The sequence below is a fragment of the Panthera leo genome, chromosome A2 (assembly GCF_018350215.1).
Source record: "Panthera leo isolate Ple1 chromosome A2, P.leo_Ple1_pat1.1, whole genome shotgun sequence".
Classification (NCBI taxonomy): Eukaryota; Metazoa; Chordata; class Mammalia; order Carnivora; family Felidae; genus Panthera; species Panthera leo.
In genome coordinates this window covers 30550386-30564599 of record NC_056680.1, presented here as the reverse complement: position 1 = coordinate 30564599, position 14214 = coordinate 30550386, and positions in this window count along the sequence as shown.

Below are 14214 nucleotides of genomic sequence, written 5' to 3'. Positions count from 1 at the left end.
GGGGGCTGGAGGGATGAGGGGAACTGATGATGGAGACAGAAAAAGAGAGATTGTTGAAGGGAAAAGTAAGCCCAAACCAGTAAGGCCAATGTTGTGTCTTCTCTATGGCAGGTAGCAACGGACTCACAGAAACAAAACAAAAAAAAAAATTTTTTTTTGGAATTACTTGTTTAAACGGGAATCTCTTTAAAAGGAAAAGACATTGGGGCGCCCGGGTGGCTCAGTCGTTTAAGCATCCAACTTCAGCTCACGTCATGATCTTGCAGTTCCTGGGTTTGAGCCCGCATCAGGCTCTCTCACAGCTCAGAGTCTAGAATCTACTTTGGATTCTGCATTTCCCTCTCTCTCTGCCCTTCTCCCACTCATGCTCACTAGTGCTCTTTCTCTCTCTCTCTCTCTCATAAATAAATATTTAAAAAATAAATAAAATGAAAGGAAAAGAGATTGACTTCTGGTCAGGACAAGATGGTGTAGGTGAGTTCCTTCTTGCTCTTCCTCACTAGGCACAAATATTAAACCTGGACATGAGGCAGGGGGCAACAAAGGAGAAGGCTAAAAGGTTGTAAGAGGAAAGTGAGATGGTTTCCCCAGGACTTCAGGAACAAAATAGTGGCAGGCTTTCACCCAAAAGGGGCAGATGACTAGGACTCATCATTGACCAACCCCTGACCTAACAAAAGAAGGCAGCCTCGTAGACTCCTTCTTCCCCCAGACAGAAAAAGAGTCCTGCTGGCAACATCAGGCAAACCCAAGTCCACTGGCAAGGAGGGTCCCCTGGGAACCCCACCAAAAATAAGCAGCCCTTTTCTGCTGAGTCTGAGACTCTTCAGCCTTCCCTGAGCCACTCGAGGCCTTAGGCAGCACCAGCAGGAGTTAGTGGGAGTTTGAGGAGGATCATACAAACCAAGCAGACCAAAAGTAACACCACAAAGTCTGTGAAAATTAAACTACCATGAAACCACAGCCCACAAAAGTAGGCCAAGACCTATAAATTAAACCCGAACAGGTATTTAAAATGAAAGATTTAAATAGGATGTAGAGTCTCTTAATATAATAAATAAAGTGTCCACAATACATTGTGAAATCACCCATCATACATAAAAGAAAAATCACAACTTGGAGAGAAGGCAGTCCACAGATGCCAACATCCACAAACATAAATCAGATGTTAGAATTATCTCACAAGGGTTTCAAAGCAGCCATCATAAAAATGCTTCAGTAATCAATTATAAATTTACTTGAAAGAAGTGAAAAAAATAGCAAACTTCAGCAGAGTAATCAAATTGATTATTTTTTAAAAGCGGAAACTAGTGGGGCGCCTGGGTGGCTTGGTCGGTTAAGCGTCCGACTTCGGCTCAGGTCATGATCTCACGATCCGTGAGTTCGAGCCCCGCGTCGGGCTCTGTGCTGACAGCTCAGAGCCTGGAGCCTGTTTCAGATCCTGTCTCCCTCTCTCTCTGCCCCTCCCCTGTTCATGCTCTGTCTCTCTCTGTCTCAAAAATAAATAAACTTAAAAAAAAAAAAAAAAGCGGAAACTAGAGATCTCAAAAATACAACAACACTAATAAATCAGTCACTGGACAGGCTCAAGAATAAAGTTGGCAGAGGATAGAACTGGTAAACCTGAGGACACAAAAGTAGAATTTAGCCAATCTAAGGTTTTTTTTTTTTTTTTAATTTTTATTTATTTTTGAGAGACAGAGCAGAGCATGAGCAGGGGAGGGGGCAGAGAGAGAGGGAGACACAGAATGTGAAGCAGGCTCCAGGCTCTGAGCTGTCAGCCCAGAGCCCGACATGGGGCTCAAACTCACAAACTGTGAGATCCTGACCTGAGCTGAAGTCAGACGTTTAACCGACTGAGCCACCAAGGCACCCTAGAATTGAGCTGGTCTAAATAAGAGAGAAAATAGACTGAGAAACGTGAACAGAACATCAGGAATTTGTGAAACAATAGGAAAAATACAAAACAACAACAAAAAACAAAAACAAAAGAAAAAACCCCAAGCCAACCCATATATCACCATATCAACAAGTTAAAGGAATTGTATGATCATATCAACTGACACAGAAAAAGCATTTGACAAAATCCAACACTGATTCATAAGAAACACTCTCAGCATTTAGGAGTAGAAGGGAATTAACTTGATAAAGAGCATCTACAAAAAAAAAATCCACAGCTAACATCGTGTTTATTGGTGAAATACCAAATGCTTTCCCCCTAATATCAGGAATAAAGCAAATGCCTATGCTCACCACTCCTATTGAATGTAATATTGGAAAGTCTAGCTACCAGGGTAAAGCAAGGTAAAGAAGTAAAATGCCTAAAGATCAGGAAAGGAAGAAATAAAACAATCTCTATTGCAGGTGACAGGATTGTTTAAATAAAAACTCCCAAAAACCTACAAAATACTTCTAGAATTGATAAGTGAGTTTAGCACGCTTTCAGGTTATAAGATCAACATGTACAAATCAATCACATTTCTATATATTAACAATTAACATGGGGAAATTTAAATTTAAAGCACAATACCATTGCAGTCACTCCAAATAAAACTAAATACTTAGATATACACTTAACACAACCATGTATGGGCTCTATATGCTGAAAATTACAGAATGCTAATGAAAGGAATGAAAGAAGACTTAAATGGAAAGACATACCCTGTTCAGGAATTGGAAAACTGAACATAGTGAAGATGTCAGTTTTTCCCATGTTGACCTACAGACAATTCTGTCAAAATTCCAGCAAGGTTTTTGTAAACACAGACAAGTTGATTGTAATATTTATATACATAGTCCCTAGAATACTTAAAGCAATTAGACCAAAAAAAAAAAAAAAAAAAAAGAGATGGGAGACATTACTCTTCTCAGTATTAAGAATTACTGTATAGCTGCAGTAATCGGAACAGTGTTGTGTTGGCAGAGGGATAGAGGCGTAGGTCAGTGGAACAGAGTGGAGAGTCCAAATACAAAATCAAACACCCAGCTAATTATTGATGAAGATGAAAAAACAATTCAGTGGAAAAGAGACAGCTTTTTCAACAAATGGCACCAGAACAATTGGATATCCATAGTCTAAAAATAAATTTTGGGGTGCCTGGATGGCTCAGTCACTTAAGCGTCTGACTCTTGATTTCTGCTTGGGTCATGATCTCATGGTTCATGGATTCAAGCCCTGCATCGGGCTCTGAGCTGACAGTGTGGAGCCTGCATGGGATTCTCTCTCTCCCTTTCTCTCAGCCCCCCTCCCCCCCCCCCCAGTTCTCACATGCATGCTCTCTTTCTCTCTCTCTCTCAAAATAAAATAAATATACTAAAAAAATTTTTTTCAAAAGGAACTTCAGATTAATATGCCTTATAAAAAACGTAACTCAAAATGGATGACGGACCGAAATATAGTACATAAAACTATGAAACTTTTAGAAAAAAATATGAGAAAATCTTCAGGGTCTAGATTTTATAGACTTTAACACCAAAAAGCATGATTGGTAAAAGGAAAAATCAGTAGATTTGACCTCATCAAAATTAAAAACCTGTGCTCTGTGAAAAAGCCCATATAAAGAGAATGAAAAGACAAGCCAAGCTACACATTGGGAGAAAATATTTGCAAACCACATATAACAAAAGACTAGTATTTAGCATATAAAGATCTCTTAATACAAAATTTTAGAAATGGAGAATCAATTAGTAGTTGACAGGGTTTAGGGGTAGAGGGAGCATCTAGGGGAAAAGAGAGAGGTGAGTGTGGTTTTAAAAAGGAAACATGATGAATATTTGTGATGTTGGAAGTGTTTAGTATCTCGATTGATGGTAGACACAGATGAGTGTACTTTGACAAAGAGGATCTACATAGGTGATAAAATTGTAACGAATTTAGTACGCACATATATGCATTTATAAGCACATACAAATGGGTACAAGAATAACTGGAGAAATCTGAATAAGATCAGTGGATTGTATCAATGTCAATATCGGGACCGAGGTATTACTTATAGTTTTGCAGACTTCCTCCATTGGGTGGAACTAGGCAAAGTATACAAGATTACTCAGTATTATTTCTTACAATCACATGTGAATCTACAATTATCTCAGTAAAACTGCATTAAGGAAATAGCCTCTCACTATCACATTAATACTTGAAGTCTTTACTATCACATGTAACTGTCTCCCGTAACGTACAAAACAGCATCTTTACTAGAAACAACCAGATTGGCCCAGGCCAACTGGCTCAGAGCAGAACGTACTGAACTCTGTTAAGAATCCTTGACTACAGTCAAGTCAGCGTTTGAATAGATAATGAAAAATATATTTTAGAGCTTAGAAAGTCCGCTTCTCTCTTCTAACAGTGTCACAGAGGGGCAACTCCAGAGTATCTACAGAGCTGGGGTTTCTTAGAGGAAACTCTTGTTCATTTTTTAAATTGGGGAGAGCTAATCTACAACCAGAATGTGATTCCTTTTCTTCCATGTTGACCCCAAAACAATGCAGGCCAGAAGTTCTTGGTTAGTGTGCTTGTTTGATAGTCCCAAACCTTCCCTTCATTGGTCTCCAGAGATCTAGTCTTCAACCAAGCTTTTGTCAGAAATGAAGTTGACATTTCAATCTTTGTTTATATTTGTCCTGGGTCTACTTCACAGGTATTTCTAAACTCAGTAAAGAAGAAAGGGGCTTTAGGGTCAGCCAGATGATTGGAAGGGGGAATGGCCATTGGCACCGTTTCTGTAGGCTGTCTTTGCATAGCAATAAACCCCACACGTACTTGGAAAAAGCAGCGTATGAAGATGGGAGAGTCTAAATACAGCCTACAGGACAATTCTTGATGCTCCTGCCATTGATATTGACTTCAAGGAGCGCTCTCCTTTCAATTCTATTAATGATAACTAAAAATGATACGATTATTAAATTTAAGTTGGGAGAAAGCATATTCCATGCAGAGTGAATAGCATGTTTAAAAATGTAAAGTCAGGGAGCCTGGGTGGCTCAGTTGGTTAAGTGCCTGACTCTTGATCTTGGCTCAGGTCATGCTCTCACAGTTTCATGGATTTGAGCCCCGCATTGGGTTCTGTGCTGACAGCATGGAGCCTCCCTGCTCACGTGCTGTCTCTCTCAAAATAAATAACCTTTAAAAAAATGTAGAATCAATTTCATAGATTATTAAAGAGTTCCATATGGAATTTAGTGGTGGCAGTGGTGTCAATATGGGGCAGAGACAAAGAAACTAATGGAAGTACCAGGGCCTGGTGGCTGGGAAAGTAGGGTCTGAACTGTAAAGAGCCTTGTGTACTGTGCTAAGGAACATGATCCTTATTCTTTCCTTTCCTTTCCTTTCCTTTCCTTTCCTTTCCTTTCCTTTCCTTTCCTTTCCTTTCCTGCACTAGTGGGAGAGGAGCAGAGAGAGGAAGCCACACAACCTGAAGCATGCTCCAGGCTCTGAGCTGTCAGCACACGGTGAGATCATGACCTGTGCCGAAGTCAGACACCCAACTGACTGAGGTGCCCCCATGATCCTTATTCTTAAGTCTATATGAAACTGATGGAGTATTTACTTTCTACTTATTTTAAACCATGGAACAAATAAAAGAGAATTTTAATATATATGTCCCCTCAAGATGTAGAGATTTGCACCCTAACTAGACACTAGATTTATGATAATGCCTACAGTTATACCACGCCTCTCAAGAAGCTAGATCATTGGTTTTCAAATTCCAGTGGGCTCAAACCATGTAGATTCCTGGGCCTCATTCTCATGAGCTCTAGGAAACTGTGTGTTTAACCACTTAATTCTGATACCCCAGGTCATTAGATTATACTTTGAGAAGGACTAAAAATGATTGCAGTAAGCAAAACTCCTCTTACTTCTATCTTACGAACAAAAGATCTGAATGCACTTCCAGATAGAACTAATAGAGTAGGTTCTAGTCTCCACTAGAGGGTAGCATATAAAAACTTTGAGTTTTGAACAATATTTGTTTAAATTGTGTGGCTTTTAAGGATCAGAGGTTTAAAACCTTTTTTAATGTGGTATTTCTTTCACATGAAAATGTTACAAAAGACATTATTTAGAAAACTGATGTATTCCCTCTTTGTTTTCTAGTTTAATCAAATAACTTGCTCACATTAAAATACTTTCTCAGTTGCCAACACACTGCCATTCTGGGTGATGACACTGTAGGATGTTTAGCCATAATGGAGCCCACCCTCCCTGTTTTAGAAATAAGGGACATGAGCCCCAGGAGGAAGCTAGTTCAAGGTCGCTATACTCAGTAGCAGAGTTGAGACTAGATCCTAGGTGGCCTGCACATCAATTCAACATCATTTCCTATAAAGCGTGTTATTAACAAGTTAGATAATTTGGGGGGAGCCAAAGGTGGAAAAAGGAATACTATGTTATCACATTGTAGTTCCTGTAGCTACAGTGCCAACAAAACCTGAATCTGAAAGATTCATTTGAAACATCTTTGAGAGCTCTGAAGTAACCCTATTTAATGACTATAAATCTCATATACCCTCTATTAGATGAAGTTCCTCATTTTTATTTTTCTGTTTTCCAGTGATTTAGACTAAGTTCCAAGTTATGACTCTTTGATTTGTGTCGGTTCATCTTACACACATTTTGGTTGTTGTTTTAAATGGTAGAACCATTGCTTCCCAAGTAGGGACCACATGAATTAGGATTAAAAAGAGCAGGGTGAGCCTCCTTTGTTCATCTTGTTAAAATAAGAGAAACAGATCCAAATGCTCCAGTTAATCAGCCAGTTTATATTTTAAGTGGTCTTGGTGTTAAAAAAAAAAAAAAATCTGTGCATAAGGGTTGAATTTTCCCTTCCCTTCCTCATCCTCCACATCCTCCTCCTCCCCTGCCCCCTCTCCCTTCCCCTCTCCCCCTCCTCCCTCCCCTCTCCCCCTCCTCCCTCCCCTCTCCCCCTCCTCCCTCCCCTCTCCACCTCCTCCCTCCCCTCTCCCCCTCCACCTTCCCCTCTCCCCCTCCTCCTCTTCTTCCTCCTCCCTCTTCTTTTTTTCTGACATGTGGCATTTGCCTTGCCGACTGGCTTAATGTCTAGTGGAACCCTGTGCTTTTTTTGGCATGGTTCTCTCCCCGCAAGATCTGCTAAAAGAAAAAAGTGGCCTTTTCTTAGAAGGCTGTGGACCACTTTTGATCTAGGGCCTAGTGTTTGGCAGGCCCAATAGTGGTATTATCCCTGTGAGGAAATAGCAATCCTGTTATTTCCTTATTGTGATGGAGATGATTTCCTAAGATGGAAGACTTAGGAATTTAATTGGAGCATAAAGAGTCACTAGGCAGTAATCTGTATTTTCCCCTTTTTAATGAGAATCCACCAGTCATTTCATGCCCTCTAAAATGGCATCTCTTAAGCATCCCACTTATGTATAACATAGGTTGTAAAACTCCAAATTCCTAAATGTGCAAACCAGCCTTGACTATTCTAATAACTAAATCTGCCAAGGTCCTGATAAGTGTCAAGCATCAGGCTACGATGTTTATAAGATCTTATTTATCCTTCATAGTAACCCTATGAGGTAGTTACTGGTATCGTCCCCACTTTAAGATGATGAAGTTGAGACTCAAGTAGGGTAAGGAGCTAATATTAAAAAACTAGAGGGGCACCTGGGTGGCTCAGTCGGTTAAGCTTCCTGCTCTTGATTTCTGTTCAGGTCACGATCTCACGGTTTGTGAGACCGAGCCATGTGATGGGCTCTGCACTGTCAACACAGAACCTACTTGGGATTCTCTCTCTCCCCCTCTCTCTGCCCCTACCCCACTTGTGTGTGTGCTCGCTGTCTCTCTCTTTCTCAAAATAAATAAATAAACATTAAAAAAAAAGAGGTGAATGAGCGAGGCAAAGTATGAGTACCTATTAACCACACTGCTCTCCCATGCTTCACTTACATACAGCCCCTAGTAAGACAACACAGAGAGAAATGTATCCAGTGAATACTTATGTGGATGACCCCATTTAGTGTTTTAAAACATGATGCATATCAATCTTCTCTGTAGGGTTAAGGGCTTCTCAGAAGGGGAAAAGGATTAATCATGAACCATACCTTAGCCAGTAAGAATAAGCCTACAAAAGCTGAGATAGGGTTAATGTCTAGGATAAAATTCAAGCCAGACCTGATTTTCATGCTCTATTTACTGTAGCAGACCAGATTCCTTCCTTCACAATCTCTGGGAACAGAAAGAATAAATAGCAAATGTATTTAAAGAACCCAAACCTAGACATGCTGTGCACATTCATATTAGAGACAGATGTTTTTTCAGATATATATTAAAGCACATTTGGGGGGGCATCAGGGCAGGTGCCTCAATTCATAATACTTTAAAGCTCCATCTTTAATGATTATCCTGAGCACTGACTGAAACATGCAAGAGGAAAAGAAAATCATTGGAAAGAAAGAGAAACACTGAAATTCCTGGGCTGGGGAGACAGTAGGGCATTTGTGTACTAGGTGGTCCGTATACTACTGGTGGTGTCTGGGATGATTCTAGATGGTACATAAATTCATTTTTATAAAGAAATTTCAACAGTTGTATATTAATAGGGATTAAGGGAAAACCTAGTATCTAAAACCAGTGATTGTGTGGATATTATTTCTCAGGACAAGGCCAAGTTTTAAGAAATGAGAAAATTTAAATTTGATACAAAAGTATTAAGTGAATAGTATTAATAGTGATAAAAAGATACGGACAGGGGGCGCCTGGGTGGCTTAGTCGGTTAAGCGGCCGACTTCGGCTCAGGTCATGATCTCGCGGTCTGTGAGTTCGAGCTCCGCGTCAGGCTCTGTGCTGACAGCTCAGAGCCTGGAGCCTGTTTCAGATTCTGTGTCTCCCTCTCTCTGACCCTCCCCCGTTCATGCTCTGTCTCTCTCTGTCTCAAAAATAAACGTTAAAAAAATTAAAAAAAAAAAAGATATGGACAGAATTTTGAAGGTGCTGTACAAGAGTGATAGAGTTTAGGAAACTTCACTATGGCACAATCAGTATCTGACAGAAAGGCTCCAGCACTTGGGTCTAATTTCTGGCTCTGAAATGGACTATCCACATGAACTTTGGTAAGCCATTTTCATACCTCTAATCCAGAGTAGTTTTGACCATAAATTGAGAGGGGGAGAGCAGATCAGGGGGTGCCTTCTGGGGACAGTGGGCACCTAGAAGACCTTGGAGTTATCACAAAGGGTCTGAGAACACATACACTTGATAAACAGTGAGGACTGAATTAATACCTCTTACCAGTAAACATATGACTAATTTACAAAAGTACATAAATGCTGTCACGATTATGAACTTAGTTGATTTGAACTACCCCAAGTGAAAGCTCTTCTGAATGCATCAGTACTTGAGCTAAAAAAATAGATCATAAAGGTACAATTACGATGGATATTTTTGATAGCAGCAAGCATTCGTGCAGATTTTCACTAGTAACACTGTTTAAACTTGCACATTGTGAGAAAACTGCAACTGTACACATTACAAAAGAGTGTTCCAAAGGATCATGAACAGAAACCAGTTAGTTCCTGTTACGTGATAGTGCAGAGAGGTAAAATACCCTCATTTGATCTTTTACCTGACATACGGTATCTGCACCCAGAGAACCACATTCCTCCTAATGACCCTCCATACCCAGGCCAACTTAGAACAAGTAGATTTGTAAACAGCTGTTTTTGGTGATTATATTAATGATAACAATAGTAATAATGATGTGGATTGCTCCCATTTATTTAACACTTAGTGTGTGTCTCCATATGTATGTGTATGTATACATCAGATGCTGTACTTTATCTCTAATTTTTCAGTGTCTCTGAAAATTAAATATGAGTACTCCTAATTTGTAGTTGATGAAACTGAAGGTCAGGGAGGTTGAGGTTTTGCCCAAGGCCACAAATTCATTCAGGGGTAATACCAGGATTCAAATCCAGAACACTTTGGTTCCAATACGCCAACCGTTTCTACTATGCCACCATGTCTTCTGATACAATAAAAGTGGGGAATTCTAAACAGACATAGGCATAGAAGAAAGAATTGTAGGTATAAGTTCAGCAGGATTTTCTTTAATGAGGTTAAAGACTGTCAGGTTAAAAGAAATGATGATGTAATACCCATTGGTGGTCACTGTTAGGATTTGGCCAGGTTTGAGAGGAAGTATTAAATTTTCACGGCTAAGGTCCCATCACTGTATCTCCTGCCAATTACTGGAAAGGATTTCTCAGAAGTTAAGCTACTGAGATAATCCCAGGGTTCTGAATAGTTGTTCCCACACATCTATAGCTGTTCAGACATATTTTCTGCAGTATCGATTGGTATCATGCAACAAGTTGACAATTTGGCACAGTAAGCTGATATAGAAAGCCTATGGCTGATTGCTTAAATCAAACATAATTGTCATATTTCCATAGTTCTCCTGCATCAAGAAATTGCCTATGAGACAAACCCAATGGGAAGGGAGTTAAATAGTATTCTGGGTACGTGATCACTTGAATGCTTCTCAGATGTGAACTGTCACCATTTAGATAAAATGGCTTGAGGCAGGGTTTGTTTTCACTTCATCTACTATGAATGGAAAAGAAACTTATTCATACATTCATTCCAAATATATTTTGTGAGCTCCTATCATGTAGAAGTTAGTAATGGCTGGAGAATGACAGTAAATGGTGCAGGAATCAAGGCCAGAGGTGTCCTCAATGGCAATTTAGGTTGTATCCATCATCATTGCATAGGCTGATTTTATGCTTGAAAGTGCACAATTTCTTCTTGCCACTATTGTCTATATATAACAGTAATTTTACTATATCATAGGTGTCAGAACACTGGACAAAGAGCCACAGAGAAGTGATCAAATCCCAGTTTTCTTGCTTGCTAGCTGTAGGACCTTAGATAAGTCATGGAAACTGTCTGGGATTCGGTATATATGGGGATAAGAATACAGCAAATCAAAGACATCTAAAGCAATGATCCTTTCCCTCATCATATGAAGAATGCTTGCTCTCTTCTATACACGAGAGGATCCCAGCGTTCAGGAAACTTATGTAATAATAACATCACTCCAGGATGGATGCACTCAAATTATGATCTGCTTTTCTACCAGAGTCTCAGGTGGACAGAAAGCAAAACTCAGTTTTACTCTTTTCTGTATGCAATTTTCATAGTGGCCACTTGGTGGTGCCAGATGGTCTATTTTTGCTTATGTGAAGCCAGAAACAGTCCAGAAATGTTTTTTCTATGTAAGACTACCAGAGAGTTCTCTCCTCTTTGCTGTTTATAAATATTTGCAATTTTGGCTTAACGCATAAAAAGTTTTTGAGAAGAGTCTGGAAATCTTGAAAATGCAGTCAACTGAGGAGAAAATAAACAAAGGAAAAATGAAACTGAGGAGAAAGCTAGAGATTGTATGAATAGAGGAAGGAAACAGATGTGATACCCAGCAAAGTTTCACAAATGTCGGATTGAGAAACAAATTCAACAAATTGCCTTTACTTATAAATTAAAGAGGTGGTACAGTCGCTTGCAATTTCAACGGTTTCATCTATAAAATGAAGATAATGACTCCTTACTTGCCTGAGGGTAAGGATGATGTGATCACTTAGGCTAGCTTCCCCTTCCAAGACCACAGATTCCATTAAAGTGGCCAATCAAATGGATACTATATTTACATATCAGGATCCTGTCTTCCCACACGGTAGAAGGATTCTGAGCTGGAGGGATGGATGTAGCCAAGATGGCAGTTGCACGTTGAAGTTCAGAATCTCCTTAACCCCCTCCCCGCCCCCCCCCCCCCCCCCCCCCCCCCCCCCGCTCTGCTACCCAATCTTCTCAGCCATTTCATCTGTCTCTTGACCTGCTACAACAGCATCCATGCTGGCTTCCCTTCTTCCTCTCTTCCTCTCTATAACTCATCCTGCCTCCCACCATCTGAGTACATTAAGTCACATCACTCACCCCTAAAAACCTTTCAGTGGGCATCCATTGCATTCAGGATAAAATCTAAACTCTTTCCTTTAAATGTATACAAATGATCCTACATGATATGGTGTCCACCGGCCTCTGGTCAACACTGCTGGTTGACCATCCAGTATCGTGTCAATTTTCCCTTTTTTCTTTTGAACCAGAACTCCAATTTTCTTATGAACCAGAGCTTATGACAGCAGGAACTCAATTACAGACCCTCAACTCTGTAGACTCATTTGGCATTAGGAGTACCTGTATGACTCATTTCTGGCTAATGAAATATAAGTGGAAGACTTTTGGTGGATCCTTCTGAAAAAACTGCTTTTTCTTATCATTTCGGAAAAGGAAAGACTCAGCTTACATAGGTCTTCTATCCTTCACTTGTCTTTTTCCTGCCTTGAATAGGAATATAATAACTGCAGGTAGAGTGGCTGTTTCATGACCATGAGGATGAAACATGCATGCTGAATATAGAGGAGCAAAAGTTAAAAGGATCTTGAGGCCCCGATAGCATGAAATGTGATATTAGCTTGGAGTACCTACTTCTAGATTTTTGCTAATGTGATAAAAATACATCTATATTTGGTTAAGTGACTGTTGCCTTTTTGTCTCAAGTTGCTAACTGTAATTTTTTGTAATATAGTATCTCTCTGGTTTTATCTTTTTTAAAAAGTTTATTTGTTTTGAGACAGAAAGAGAAAACACGAGCAGAGAAGGGGCTGAGAGAGAGGGAGAGAGAGAATCCCAAGCAGGCTCTGTGCTATCTGCACAGAGCCCAATGTAGGGCTCGGTCCCATGAACTGTGAGATCATAACCTGAGCTGAAATCAAGAGTCAGATGCTTAACTGACTGAGCCACCCAGGCGCCCCTGATTTTATTTTTTACTTTGTCCTCTTAATCATCCCACATGTTGTAGATATGGTGTGCTATGCATCCCAGATCCTCCTTTTAAAGTGGAAAGACATTTTCCCAGCTTTTGGGATGATTGTTAACTGACAGCTTTCAGCTCTTACACTTCCCAGAGGATGCCCTTACTTGAAGAAAGCCATCTTTCCCAAAGTAGCATCCCCTTTCCAGCACACATGCAGTGACATAAAGACTCAGGGATATAAATGCCCTACCCGCTTCTAAAAGGAGATAGCCGTGAAGAACTTTCCCAATTTCAGAATTACTGTGGGGTTGGATGAGGCTTTTGATGAGACTGTATCATAGGCCAAGTACTCTCTCTTCCCAGTTCTGCTTTGTTCCTTCCCTTCCCTTCTATTTCATTTCAAAGGTATTAAACCCCAAAGCTGTCTCTAATAAACTTCCTGAATGCTAATCACCATCTCAGAATTTTCCTCTTAGGGATACCAACTTTCAAGAGTTAGTGCCATGTGTGGTCTTAAAAATGGATGCTAAGATGAGACCCTGGAAATGGATCATCCACCAACCAGTGAGAATCCTGTCACTGTTGGTGAATGGAAGGCAGGTAGCCATTGGTCATATCACATGCTGCATCACCCTGAGCTACTGGTTTGACAGAACAATGGAATGACCTATAGAAGGCATAGCAGAGATTATAGGTCAGAGACCATCCTCTCAATGAGGGCTCACCATCCCCCAGGTTACAGTGTACATCCTAAATAATAGACACTTCCTTTTCTGTTGATGTATAGTTGACATACAATATTAGTTTGAGGTGTATAACGTAGTGATTTGTCATTTCTCTACATTACAAAATGATCACCGTGCTAAGTGTAATTCCCATCTGTTACCATACATGGCTATTACGGTGTTATTGACTATATTCCCTGTGCTGTACTTTTCACCTCTGTGACTTACTTCTCATGTAACTGGAAGTTTGTACAACTCACCCCCCTGTACCTATTTTGCCCATCACCTCACCCACCTCCCCTCTGGCACCTACCGGTTTGTTCTCTGGATTTATGAGTCTCTTTCTACTTGTTTTGGTTTTTAGATTCCACATATAAGTGAAATTATATGATATATGTCTTTCTCTGATTGTTTTCACTTAGCGTAATACTCTCAAGGCCCATCCATGTTGTCACAAATGGCAAGATTGTCTTCTTTTTATGGCTGAGTAATTCTCCATTGTGTGTGTGTGTGTGTGTGTGTGTGTGTGTGTGTGTGTGTGATCATCTTCTTTATCCATCTCGCAATGAAAACAAGTGACACTTATTGATGCTATGTCAATAACATATAGAGTACATGGGTCCCTAGCTTCCATCACTCCCAGTGACCCCCTTGGG